Genomic DNA, 12,608 nt, shown 5'->3' with positions numbered 1-12,608 from the left:
AGGACAGATATGAAAGTGAATGTTGTCAGATCCAGTGAGGCGATCTTGTTTTGCTATGAACATTAATGCTTTCCTTCATCTTGTTCAATTTCACGTGTTCCATAGGAACCTGTTACGCCGTATAATGTATGTGTAATGTTACCATTCACACATTCAGAACCTGTTTCGGTTTTACTCTCAGATTACATTTCAAAGTAGTTCTGCGAAAGTCTTGCTTATCTGACATATTCCGTTACATAATCAAAATTAATGCCGAATTTCCTTTTAACTGAGGTTACAAGTATGTTGAACTTTTCCCCGATATCTTACCACTATTAGGCCATATTAGGTTAACAAGTCACCGTGTTCTGTGTTTTAAATGACGTTAATTCTACCATTAAATATTTGTGTCTGATTCAGAGTTTAAATATCACAGATACAAGAGGGGAATAGATCAAGGTGTAAATGGAAGGGAATTGATACTTTGGTGTAATTGTGGTTACTTTATTGGTTCCCTGCACTCTAAGGTTCTGGAGCGCAGGTGCGTCTCGTAGAAGCCCATTTTCATAGAGTTAATGAGGTACCATTGCTTGTAGGATAAACCTGATTGATACTTACATACGTTATAATGAACTAGTGGCAGAGAATTGACAAGGGGCTGATTGGACGTAAGTGTCAGCGTGTTTCTGCATTCCTAATATGTTACATATGTAACATGTACATTCGCATACTTTGTAGATAACTTACTATGACCTTAGATCAAAGTTTTTACCTTAATGCTGATGAAGTACAGAATGTTTACTCCCTTAATAGAATTTTTTTAAAATCCAAGTATTTTGTTTACAAATACTCTTATCTAATCAACTTTGTAGGTTGGTTATATTCTTGTGTGGGTTGTCGCCATTTTGAATTATGAAAAAAGCATCTTTGCTTATCTTTGTGCATAATAGTAATGGATCATACTATGATGTCATATTTCTTAATGCATTAAAATACATCACATGTATCCAGATACCATACTAGATACTCGGAAAAGAAACATGCATTGTTTTTAATACGTCTACGATTGATGTCAAAATGGTTTACTGATAGCAATATGCATATCAAAATATTTAAAATTCATGTGTGCTTTCTTTGACAATATATGGCTGAACGTATATGGTTTTTTAACTAATGGAGATACCATTAACCAGGAACTTGCAGACTTCCCGGTACTTAAAGGTCGTAAACTTATACGTCGTTGTACTTTTTCATTACCACGATCTAATGATACCACCGATACATGACAACGTCACTCAAATTATCTTCGTGGTACATCGTCTTGATTGAGCGACATATTCACCCTCAGACGGACTAGCACTGGGCTATTATTGAATTTCTGTCAAATGTATCAAAATTGTTTACACAAAATTGCTGTCCCTTTTTAAATTTGGGTATGGAGAACGACTAGGTTCCTAACAAGATTTGAAATTGTCAAGCCGTATAAAGGTGTGATGAACCTTGGCGTGGAAACAGGATGGCGGAGAAGCTGTACTGTCACTAGGAGAGCCTCGAAGTGACATCCACTTATCAAGCTTCCTGTCCGATACAATAAACGTTCTTTGTACAGTGTGTGGGCATGATGCGGATTCCGAAGGTAATCCCCATGCTGAGACGACACTAGAGGCTGTCAAAACTCCCTTTATGACGGACATTGAAAAGACACTGCGTCAAGGAAACGTCAGACATCTAGCTGGCATTAATCTTTAGACATAAAGCTATAAGTTATTTTGTTTAAGGATCTTGACATGTTCTTGGACAGTATAAAATCGCTCTTTTTCTTTTCGGTTTTGTGGTCAAAGCTGAAGATATTGGGACATGTTCATGCATATCTGATAGGCCTGTATGTTTGAGCTTATTGTCAAAGCGTGCATGTTATCCGCCAAACAAATACAACCTCAATCTTTGGAATATCCCAACTAAAACGATTGTTGAATTACGCAGGTAAACACATTATATCATGCGATGATACTATGATAAAAACAAATTTATAAAAAATAATTTGCATTGAACATTCATGTAAGATTCTGTATTTATTATGCTATCTCTCTGATTGTTTAAGTAGATTGCACGCTTGGTCTTTTATTGGCGATCTATCATCCCGATGTTTAAACAACAGCGCTTTCTACATTATTTGAGATGTCTTTAGATTGTAAACCTAACGAAACAAAAATTGTCAAAAACGTTGACTTTGTAACTAATAGGGTGACAAGCTTGACACTGTATGATCTCTCATTCTATCGACATTTATTAATTAGAGACAAATCACTAAATATTTAGTAGAATCCGCCATTGATAATTGAAAGAGACACTATCTTCCTGCTGTAATCGCATCCACTCACCTGTCACAAAATAAATGCTTGTCGACAGTAAGGAATAATTTTATTGATATTCATAATCGTGATATGAATAATTACCGGCGTGACTGAAGGTAAGAACATTTATAACAATACTATACAGATGCTTTTGATGTCAGCGCCTTCGGATGAGCGTGAAATTATCAAGGCACGTAACGCACGCGAAATGGACATTAAAAGAATGACGCAAAGTAACATGCTATTGCGTAGCGCGTGCAACCAAGGCCACATGCAAGTAGACAGTTTGAAGCATTTCTGTATTATTTTAAGCTAGTTACATCCCAACATAAGTCAAAAATATTAGTTTGTTAAAGAATTATAACAAAAACATTATAAGAACCTTGACAGGGATTACAAATCACTACTATATCCATGAACTCTCTGTAAGTGTGTTCGTGATAGACATGTTTTGCTGTAAGCCTGATGACATATACAAAAATATACTGCCGAAACCCGGGATCGAACCAGGGACCTTTAGATCTTCAGTCTAACGCTCTCCCAACTGAGCTATTTCGGCTGCATATGGATATAATATCTCTATGATAATGTTTAGTCTCTTCAACACTTGACTAGTTTAACTCGAATTGACCCAGTTTAAATTCATTTGGCCCAGTTTTGTTATGCCATTGATAAGATAATTTCTTCATATTGTTATGAATATGAAAGTTGTTGTTTATATTATTTCAATTTATCTGGACGAGGTCACTAGAGACATTGTTATAGCCGGTGATATGAACACAGAAATCGCCTACTTATTGATAAATAATGAAGATTTTTCATTATGTAAAATAATTAAATACATAAATCTGTATACAATGTTATGTTAATTCATGTTATAGATCGGTGTCTTTTCTCCGAATTTTCCTCACATCTAAATCTAGCACGTACTTAAATGCCTCTGGCTGGTATTAGTACCTTAACAAGAAAGCTTCATTTTCATTAAGTAAATGTTATCTGTATACAATTTTATCCTAGTTTTTACATATCGTTCATTCGTTGTGTTAGTCTATATTTGACAGTATGTCTGGTTGATGTTACATGAAATAAGTGAAATCTATCAATAAATGAATTAATCAATTAATTATTTAATTTGATAATTAGGATACTCTAAGAGTTTCTTAAACATTATTTATCTTTATTCTTTACAATCAAACGAACGTCTCTAATCTTAGCATACGCCCTACGATCTCAGGAAGACAATTACTGCCTATTAACTGAGCTGTCACTAATTTTATCTATGTACTGGTATGAAACACATGACGACGTTGAAAGGTCTGTTCTCACAGCCTCTTTAGGGATATGTTGGCTGTGTTATACAAGACACTAATGAAGAACAGGTTTTTTTTCAACAATGACTAAGAGGAGTAGTACAGCCCCCGCGGTAATAATTTAAGGTTTTATTGTTTGATCTGCTGATTATTCCGTGGCCTATCAAAGTCTGGAGAATTCCGATGGCGTCCTGCGACAGATGGGCTGGATTCCTACGACGTATAAACCAGTGTATAGGGAATAGTGAAGCTAGACAAGGCAGCTTAACCTTCATACTTTATGAGGTATCTTATCTATGTGATCTTTATAGTGTTATTTTAAGGTAATTAACGAATAATATCTAGAAAATATGGTGTTAAGAATTATGACGAACCTTTTATTAGCAGATACGATGATGTATCCTTTCTGTACTACTGACTATGGTATTTTGGTACTTTTGATATTGTTTCATTTGAAAAATGATCCAACTGTTTCGCAAGTTGATCATTGTGCTAACGGATGGATTATACATGGTTTATCTCCAAAGTTTGATCTTTATAGATGACTACTGCGAGTGTCCATTGTTTAATCATCACAGTTAAAATCGTTGTAATTAATTTATGAGTCATTATAATGAATTACACAACGACTTTTATAGCGTTTAGATGGATTTTAAAAAGGATTATGTTGTCGTTTGTAAAAATAATATTTATAATGTGCTTTGATTTAGATAATGTGTCATCAAAAGTAATCATGGTACCATAGGTGTAGAACTGGACTGGAATAACTGAACTGTATCAAGGTGCATTGTACTCTTTTCATTAAACCTACAGGGTTAGGGCAATAATTGTAACACGTGGACTAAGTATATGGTAATGGATATTGGCTGGTTAAGTTTTTCTATGATTATTTCGATTTCTTTCAACATCGGAACCTGACGCGTCCTTACTATTCCAGCTACGAATAGTCATACAATGTTAAACACTATAAACTTTCAATATATAAATAAAATGATTTTATATCGCTCATACACACCAGCTTAGCTTACCAAATACTTATACTGTGTCATAGTTAACAAAATGTCGTGAAAAACTATAGGAAATCAAACGAGTACACATAATGAGTCTTAAGCTTTTCAATCTGATATTACACATCGTATTGTTATGTATGAAACTAAATACATAAAGTTATTAAATATTACATATCGTATTGTTATGTATGACACTAAATACATGTAATTATTAAATATTACATATCGTATTGTTATGTATGACACTAAATACATGTAGTTATTAAATATTACATATCGTATTGTTATGTATGACACTAAATACATGTAGTTATTAAATATTACATATCGTATTGTTATGTAGACTAAATTATTATTACTGTATGAACACTAAATCATGTAGTTTAATTAATATATTTAAGACATAATACGTATTTAATATACATATCGTATTGTATGTATGACACTAAATACATGTAGTTATTAAATACTTACATATATACATATGTATTGTTATGTATGACACTAAATACATGTATATTAATATACAATGTATTTTTGTATACACTAATACATGTAATAATTACTGTATTGTTATGTATGACACTAAATACATGTAGTTATTAAATATTACATATCGTATTGTTATGTATGACACTAAATACATGTAGCTATTAAATATTACATATCGTATTGTTATGTATGACACTAAATACATGTAGTTATTAAATATTACATATCGTATTGTTATGTATGACACTAAATACATGTAGTTATTAAATATTACATATCGTATTGTTATGTATGACACTAAATACATGTAGTTATTAAATAAGGGAGATAACTCCTATAGCTATATTATCAATACATCCTATAAAGTTCATATAATTAATTTAGGTTATAGAACTTTCTAGAATATTATCAAGTATAAACAAATATGTTTGTAAACATGTTGATTATAAGTAGGGATCTAGAATGATCTATTTCCAGAAAGTTCTGTGTGTTTATTTGTTTACTGTTTTTAGAAGTTTTTAGAAGTAGAAGGTTCTCTAATCAGAACTGTAATGAGACCTGTAATTAGACATATCAAGAATTGTACAGCGCCTTATTAGATTCTATTGGGAGAGCTATTGTGACTTTATCTGTGGATTATTACAACACTATGTGTGGATTTATTCTTATTGCCTGGAACTTTACAAATCATCTGTGCACATTCATTTTCCTCGTGGATTTGCGATTATTGGTAATTTGAAACCTGAAAGGATCAAGGATTATACCAGGACATTCGCATACAGATAAGTAACACTTTAAATCATCGTATTACTCTTGTACCACCACAAATTACTTTAGATATTGTAAACCATCTCTGTATAATATTGTATATATAATTAAATTGTGTTTTGAATTTAGCTGCTGGTTTCTCATTTCTGTTATTCTGGGTCATAACAGTATCAATTGCACTTGGAGTAAGTTTGTTGTTTACATTTTAGTATCAAGATAAAGCCTATCAGCAGAAGAGACAATCGCAGATAAGGAGGAAAGAGTAAAGAAGAAGTAGTTATAAAAACAACGGGTAGAACTATTGTTGAGTGACATTTACATAATTCATTTGTTAGTTGCTGTAACTTTTGGCTTTCTAGTTTGTTTTTGGATTTGACAGCTTGACATCACTGTAAAGCACTTCATTTTTTTTTAAATTTTCGTGAGAGAGCTCAAATTGATTTAGTTGCTTGGTAAATATTTGTATAACATGCATACATAAATACCCGGTTGTCAGTAAGAACCGTTGATCGCGGATGTAGGTATTCGCGAATAGAATGAAAATAAGAACTTCGAGAAAATAAAAGAATTGGCAGTATGTTGTCGAAATGCTGACTTGGCTTTTTTTTATAAAAAAACTCTTTTTTCTGTAACTAAATTCACGGAGTGTTAAATTATTAGCCATCTGGTCAGATTCAATTTGGTTGGAATTTTCGCTTTTGGTCCAATAGCTAACTTAATAAATCAAATGTTATAAACGGAAATTCTGATTACGTTAATATGAAAAACACTCGTGGCGAAACTGTGACCTTGGCCAAAGTTATCTCTTAGACAGTTTTCTGCGCGTGTAAAGAAGCAGTGATCAAAATGTGGGAGAAATTGAACATCGACGAGTTAAGAGATCAGCTGCGTGTGCCGTAACTGTAAAGATAATCGTCCTTCATTATCAAGACACGACAGTAATGGTTAACAAACATCCATAACAAAACATGATCGGAAAGTTTTAAATGTTAGAATTCCTTTTTTTGGAAATCACTAGCGGCTCGTGACAACACAGAACTACCATTTTATAGTTTTACTATAGTTTACTTGTTTCCAAAGGTCATGACAGGTATGTTTCAATTTACCATGACATGCAAAACGTAGCATACCAAGGGAATAGTAGCACTAAGTTACTTTAAAACATATTTCTAATTTACATAAGTTTCTTTGAAGCAAGCCAGTTGTTTGCGTGATGTATTTATTGCATATGTTTTGACAAAAATACATACAATTTCAAATCACGCAAAATCACGCGAGAGTGTAGTTTTGTGCCAAGCTTTGTCGTAGAGCGTTAACTTTTGCCTGCTTTGAGCGACATACACGAACATTCTAACAGTCTCTCAGGTCTAGGTGTTATTACTGATTGTCGCGCGTCCATCACACAACATGAAAAGCACGTGCCGGACTCAGCGTGTCTTCGAGCTGTCAGATTGCTCGTGGTTTCCAATTTTCGTGTTTTCTTCTCCGTGGTTATCATAATTTGCATCTTCTTCCAGACACATAAAGGTCATATCGCACCTCACGCCATTTTACTAAGTTTAAATAAAGCCTTTTCGTTCTATAGATATTTGACAGGTCACTGATAAGAGGTTTGATTAGATAATTTACGTCCTTGTTTCTATCTGTTGACCAGTTTCATGTGTAAACGTCTGCTGGCCTGATAAAATCGTCTACCCAATGTTATCGTCCGTACCGGGAGATTCGAGACAAATACTGGAGACAGATGAGGTAGTTTTGAAACACTCATCTATTATCAAAATAATATCTTCCGATATGTGATGAAGCGATGACTATATTTTTCATTTGATGTAAACACTACAACCAGTTTGCTTTTATTTCATTTCAAAATTAAAGTGAAATGTGTTTACAAAATTGCTTATTTAAACGACATACGTCAAAGACAAATTCAAAATCAAATTAACCTTACCACATATTAACACACTGATCAATATTGTAAATTTTCATAGTATATCTGTTATTATGATTCTAACATTTCAAATTCCCATGACGTTATTATTTCGTTAGAGTGTAAATGTATCCATGCATATTGTGTTAAAAATCCTATATATATAGATATGTCTTAATGCTTTGAAGCACCCGTATCTTGCTGATAGACTATTTTATCACATGTTCCTGATGTATGACATATCGTTTAAATTTTCAAACCTTTGCCTTCAACATACATGACATTTCAATCTATTTTAAGAAAAAACTTAATTGAGTTTCTTGATGAACAGTTTATCTTATAATCAGAAATGTCTTTGAACTTCTTCAAAAACTTAATTGAGTTTCTTGATGAACAGTTTATCTTATAATCAGAAATGTCTTTGAACTTCTTCAAAATTAATCAGAACTCTCGATAGAATATGAAGTTTTAACACGAATAAATCAGAAAGTTTGCGACTTGAATCAAGAATATCGGAGATGTTATTAGTTACTTCCATTTTTCTACACGAGCTGTAGTTACTTTATTACACAGTAACACGAAATGTGTTTTCCGCAAACCTCCAGTCGGACGACTTTGATACAACAACACCAAGCCCAGGTGTGAATTATCCTTCAAAGAAACTACGTGTCTGCCATAACAGCGTATTAGGCTGACTGTCTGTAGTACATCTAACCTTATATGTAATTATATGTGTTTTATTGTATTATCTCTGTACTAAGAGCAATCCCACCATAGTTAAACTGCCCTCGTGTTTCTGATAATGTGTTAAGATCGACTGAGTCTTAGGTAGATCGTCGCTATTGACATACCTTGCAATTTCAAAGTGATGTTAGCTGATTAGATAACCCCCGAATCACACTGAATAATACAAAATGTATTACGACAAATGAATATGCACATTTGACATACCTGTCAAGAAGCAAATACGTTTTACCTGCAGAGATATTGATAAAACATAGTTTGGTCATTATTTTCTGTTTTAGACTAATTCATTAGATATTAATTTCATCTTTATTTTATCAATTTAACTCGATATTTTGTGTTATTTGTCACATGTTCATATCGTAACTATAAAGATAATAATGCAGTGTCCTTTGGGTAGTTCTGTAAATAACGAAACATAACCAAACAGGACGCTAATAACGTGTGCTAAAACTGTAAATAATATATTTTTTTAAAAAGAAAGAAAGAAGGAAAAAACAAAGGGCACTTTAAAAATAAAAAAGACGAACTATCTTAAATGAGTTACAATATTGCTTAGATACTATTTGGAAAAGACATAAGCAACTTCCTCCAATACTGATAGTATATATCATATGATACTTTGCTGGGAAAGTCTAGATCTTCGTGTAACGAAATGCTGGTTTTAAAAAGTATCACTCGATTACACCATTATACTATAAACTGGAGAAAGACATAATCTTAAACAGATAAAATAATTGTTTCATTTCTAATTGACATATTAACAATGCCATGCAATTATTAAATCCAGCGATACCAGATCCTAGAGGCAGCATCTAGACTTTTAAGGAACGAGCAGTGTAACAAAATACTGATATTTCATATTCGAACAAGGAAAACATATTTCATTAAACGTTCACAACAAGGCAGCACGTGTTTAAGTTATTCTCCAAGATAGCAAGGGTTCCAATTCGGTATGGAATTAGATTTAGAATGTGATTTCGCCTCTTCACTTTGAAAACGTCACTAGAAATAGCTTCCGTGCGGGTTCTTTCATATTTTTTTCAGATTCGAGAAATTTCAAAAATGAAATTAAATCTAAACCGATGTGAAATTCTATTTGAGAACCGGATTTTCATTCTGATTGACAGACATCCACTCCTGGAGAATATTGTCTTTGCCAGCATGTTATACCATTTTTACCGCTTTTGATTATTGTGTAAAGCGTCGACATCAACTTCAAAGATTGCTGCCATGATTTAATCATATTTCAATTACTGCCAGCGCCCCCTGGTGTTAGGTTTTCCCGCCTTGTGCGTTGTTCTCGTCGTTTAGAACGTTGTCCTTCCTATCTGTCGGCGCACAAAGTTTTGGTCTATCGCATGTTCAAGCCATTTATAAAATCCCAAATTAAGTAATAAAGATTAACCGATAACTAAATTTTTAACTGCGATTTTTTTATGCTACGTTTTAAATGCAATGCGAGAAGGATTTAAACAGAAATTCTTCGCCGTCTGGTAAAACACATTCGCAGTAAGTACACTTGTATACCCACTTTGTCATATAATGTCTCCCTGTGTTTCAAATATGCGTCAACCAGATGGCCCGTAACATCTACAATATACATTATCATCCCAACATTTAAGTACCCACATACCATAATGGTATAGACTATCACTTGTATGTATAATTAGCTGTCTTCGACAACCACGACGGCGCGTTCGAGTAAATGTGTTACAAGTACACATGCATATGATTCATGTAATAAAACAAATAAAACCGAACTGAACGATATACGCATATACTGTATTGTGTTTAATACAATGATATAATTAATTTTGCCACTTTTTATCTATTTTTTTAATTGATTATATCTATGAAAACAGAAATTCTGAGATTTCGGATTAATTTGATAAATTATGGTAGATATCGTAGTCCCTTTGATAAAACCATGTTAAAACGAATTATTCTGTGACACTGACATCAAATCGACAATATATGAAAGGATTTTGGTTGGAAATAAACATGAAAAAAGTATGTAAATAATATGAAATTTATATGATTTCATGTGCAACTTAAGTGAATATGACCAGGACAAAGAAATCCATGGTAAATATGGATGTACAAACAATATCACATTTCATATGAAATTGACCCGTCATCAAAGTTTAACCTGAACCCATATGAACATTGTTCAGTTATTTTACCCTGAACATGATCTGAATCTTTCTTTATGTAAAATTGACTTTAATTTCAGGCCATGTTCATGTGTATTTCAGGTCAAGGTCATTTTTATCTAAAGATATTTTGCCCTGTGTGTACAGTATCACACACACTTTAATGTTGAGTTGGCAATTAGCAAATGACACATACTTTGACACTACGACATTTTGTTTAGTGAAAGCTATTAGTCAAAAGGTCAGGACTGATGTAGATAGGTATTACGGCAGGTCAGGACTGATGTAGATAGGTATTACGTCAGGTAACAATAGACCATTATGACAAAACAATCGAATTCCAGCATTCAAGTAGAGAATGTTAGAGGAGAGTTGAAGAGGGGGCTGGCTACCTTCCAGCCTAGAATAATTATCAATGTAACTTTCATTCTTCTTACCATTAATGTCTACATGTTCTGAATATATCCATAGCAACGATGTTAAACTCACAAAACAAATTACATGTCTTTATCTGTAAACTTCCAGAAAATGAAATCAATGATTTGTATTTTAACTACACAGGTGTAATGAAAAGAAATGGAAAATCGGAGAATGTTGGCGGGGATGCAATCCAATTAAGGTACATGTATGTCACTGAGAGTCTTGTAAAACAAGGGGACAGTGACTGTTAGTGTGCTCTATTGGGGTCATCTTTGGAAATTCGATGAGAGATTTATGTAATTCGATATTTCTATCTACCCCGATAACCATCTGTAATTGTTCCATTACGGCGATTTATGTATTCAATCGGATAATGTAATCAAGTCTACAGATGTATGTTTAGATAAATGGAAATGCGAGGTCGCATTAATTTGGCATTAACCACGATGTTAATCAAACTCCAAATGCAGAACAAAAGCAATTTCAGAAATGCTAAAGGTAGTCTAAATAGATTTCAAATGAATATCCGCTCAAGTAAAAAGTAAAATCCTTTTCCTGGAATCCGGTTTGTATCGAACGCTACCGGAAGGACATTAACTTTTAAAGACGCACAATTAATGCTCTAATGTTATTTAAAGTCTTTCTTGGAGTTGACTGACATTAAAGGTCATTGTTTAGGAGAAATCCAAAAAGAGATCGTTTCTAGAAAACAGAGGAATAAAATGCCTTCTACTTCAACTTCCAGTCGATGTACGTGTACCTGGGAATTGAAATGAGGACCAAGAGTCGTACTATACAGGATTTTACTGCAAGTAATCTATTATAAAACATATCCATCCAAGGTTGTTTTCTAACCCCGTGTCTGTATTTCATGTATATTATTATGAATAATCATAATAAATAACAATATAATTGTCTACAATTGCTTAAATAACTAATTTTAAATGAGCATAAGAACTATGAAAAACATGTCTTTTTTAAAAGTCTATTAAGCGCCTTCTATGTTTAGCTTGCTTCTGAGCATAAAATAAATACAATGTAAAAGAATCAGCTATGATTCCCATTCTGCATTTCACCCTGAAATAAAAAAAAAAGCGCAAACACGTGAATGTTATGGAAAAATGTAATTCACCGTCAGGACGTCGACCTACTGAATACGCTCTTGATCTTCTGAAGATAAAAACATTAAAACTTGATCATTTAATCCCAATCAGTGATTTACGTGGCAGTTTTAATTAAAGATTCATCCGATGGGACTCAAGCAAATCGTACATTCCGTGCACCAACCACGGACGTATATGTTACGCGTTTCGTTCATCTAGATTGTCACTCTTTAAATTCGTCCCTTACACGTTGTAAGACCACACATGTAAGGGCATTATTGAATTCCATGAGATGTTCATTCGTACTTATTTTCGTGATTAGGGTTTTTTAAAGCCTAACTGGAA

General features: G+C 33.2%; 1 long non-coding RNA gene and 1 other non-coding gene across 2 annotated transcripts; one reads left to right on the top strand and one right to left on the bottom strand.

Moving 5' to 3' along the window:
• Positions 1–2,819: 2,819 nt before the first annotated feature.
• Trnaf-gaa (transfer RNA phenylalanine (anticodon GAA)) lies at positions 2,820–2,892 on the bottom strand. The gene has a single exon. It is a non-coding gene; the product is annotated as a tRNA-Phe (tRNA).
• A 4,672-nt stretch (positions 2,893–7,564) lies between these two features.
• LOC138320018 (uncharacterized) lies at positions 7,565–12,281 on the top strand. The gene is made up of 3 exons (XR_011208069.1): positions 7,565–7,662; positions 11,302–11,359; positions 11,906–12,281. It is a non-coding gene; the product is annotated as an uncharacterized lncRNA (long non-coding RNA).
• Positions 12,282–12,608: the final 327 nt, after the last annotated feature.

This window comes from Argopecten irradians, chromosome 3, assembly GCF_041381155.1.
Source record: "Argopecten irradians isolate NY chromosome 3, Ai_NY, whole genome shotgun sequence".
Lineage (NCBI taxonomy): Eukaryota > Metazoa > Mollusca > Bivalvia > Pectinida > Pectinidae > Argopecten > Argopecten irradians.
This window is presented reverse-complemented; position numbering and strand designations above follow the sequence as displayed.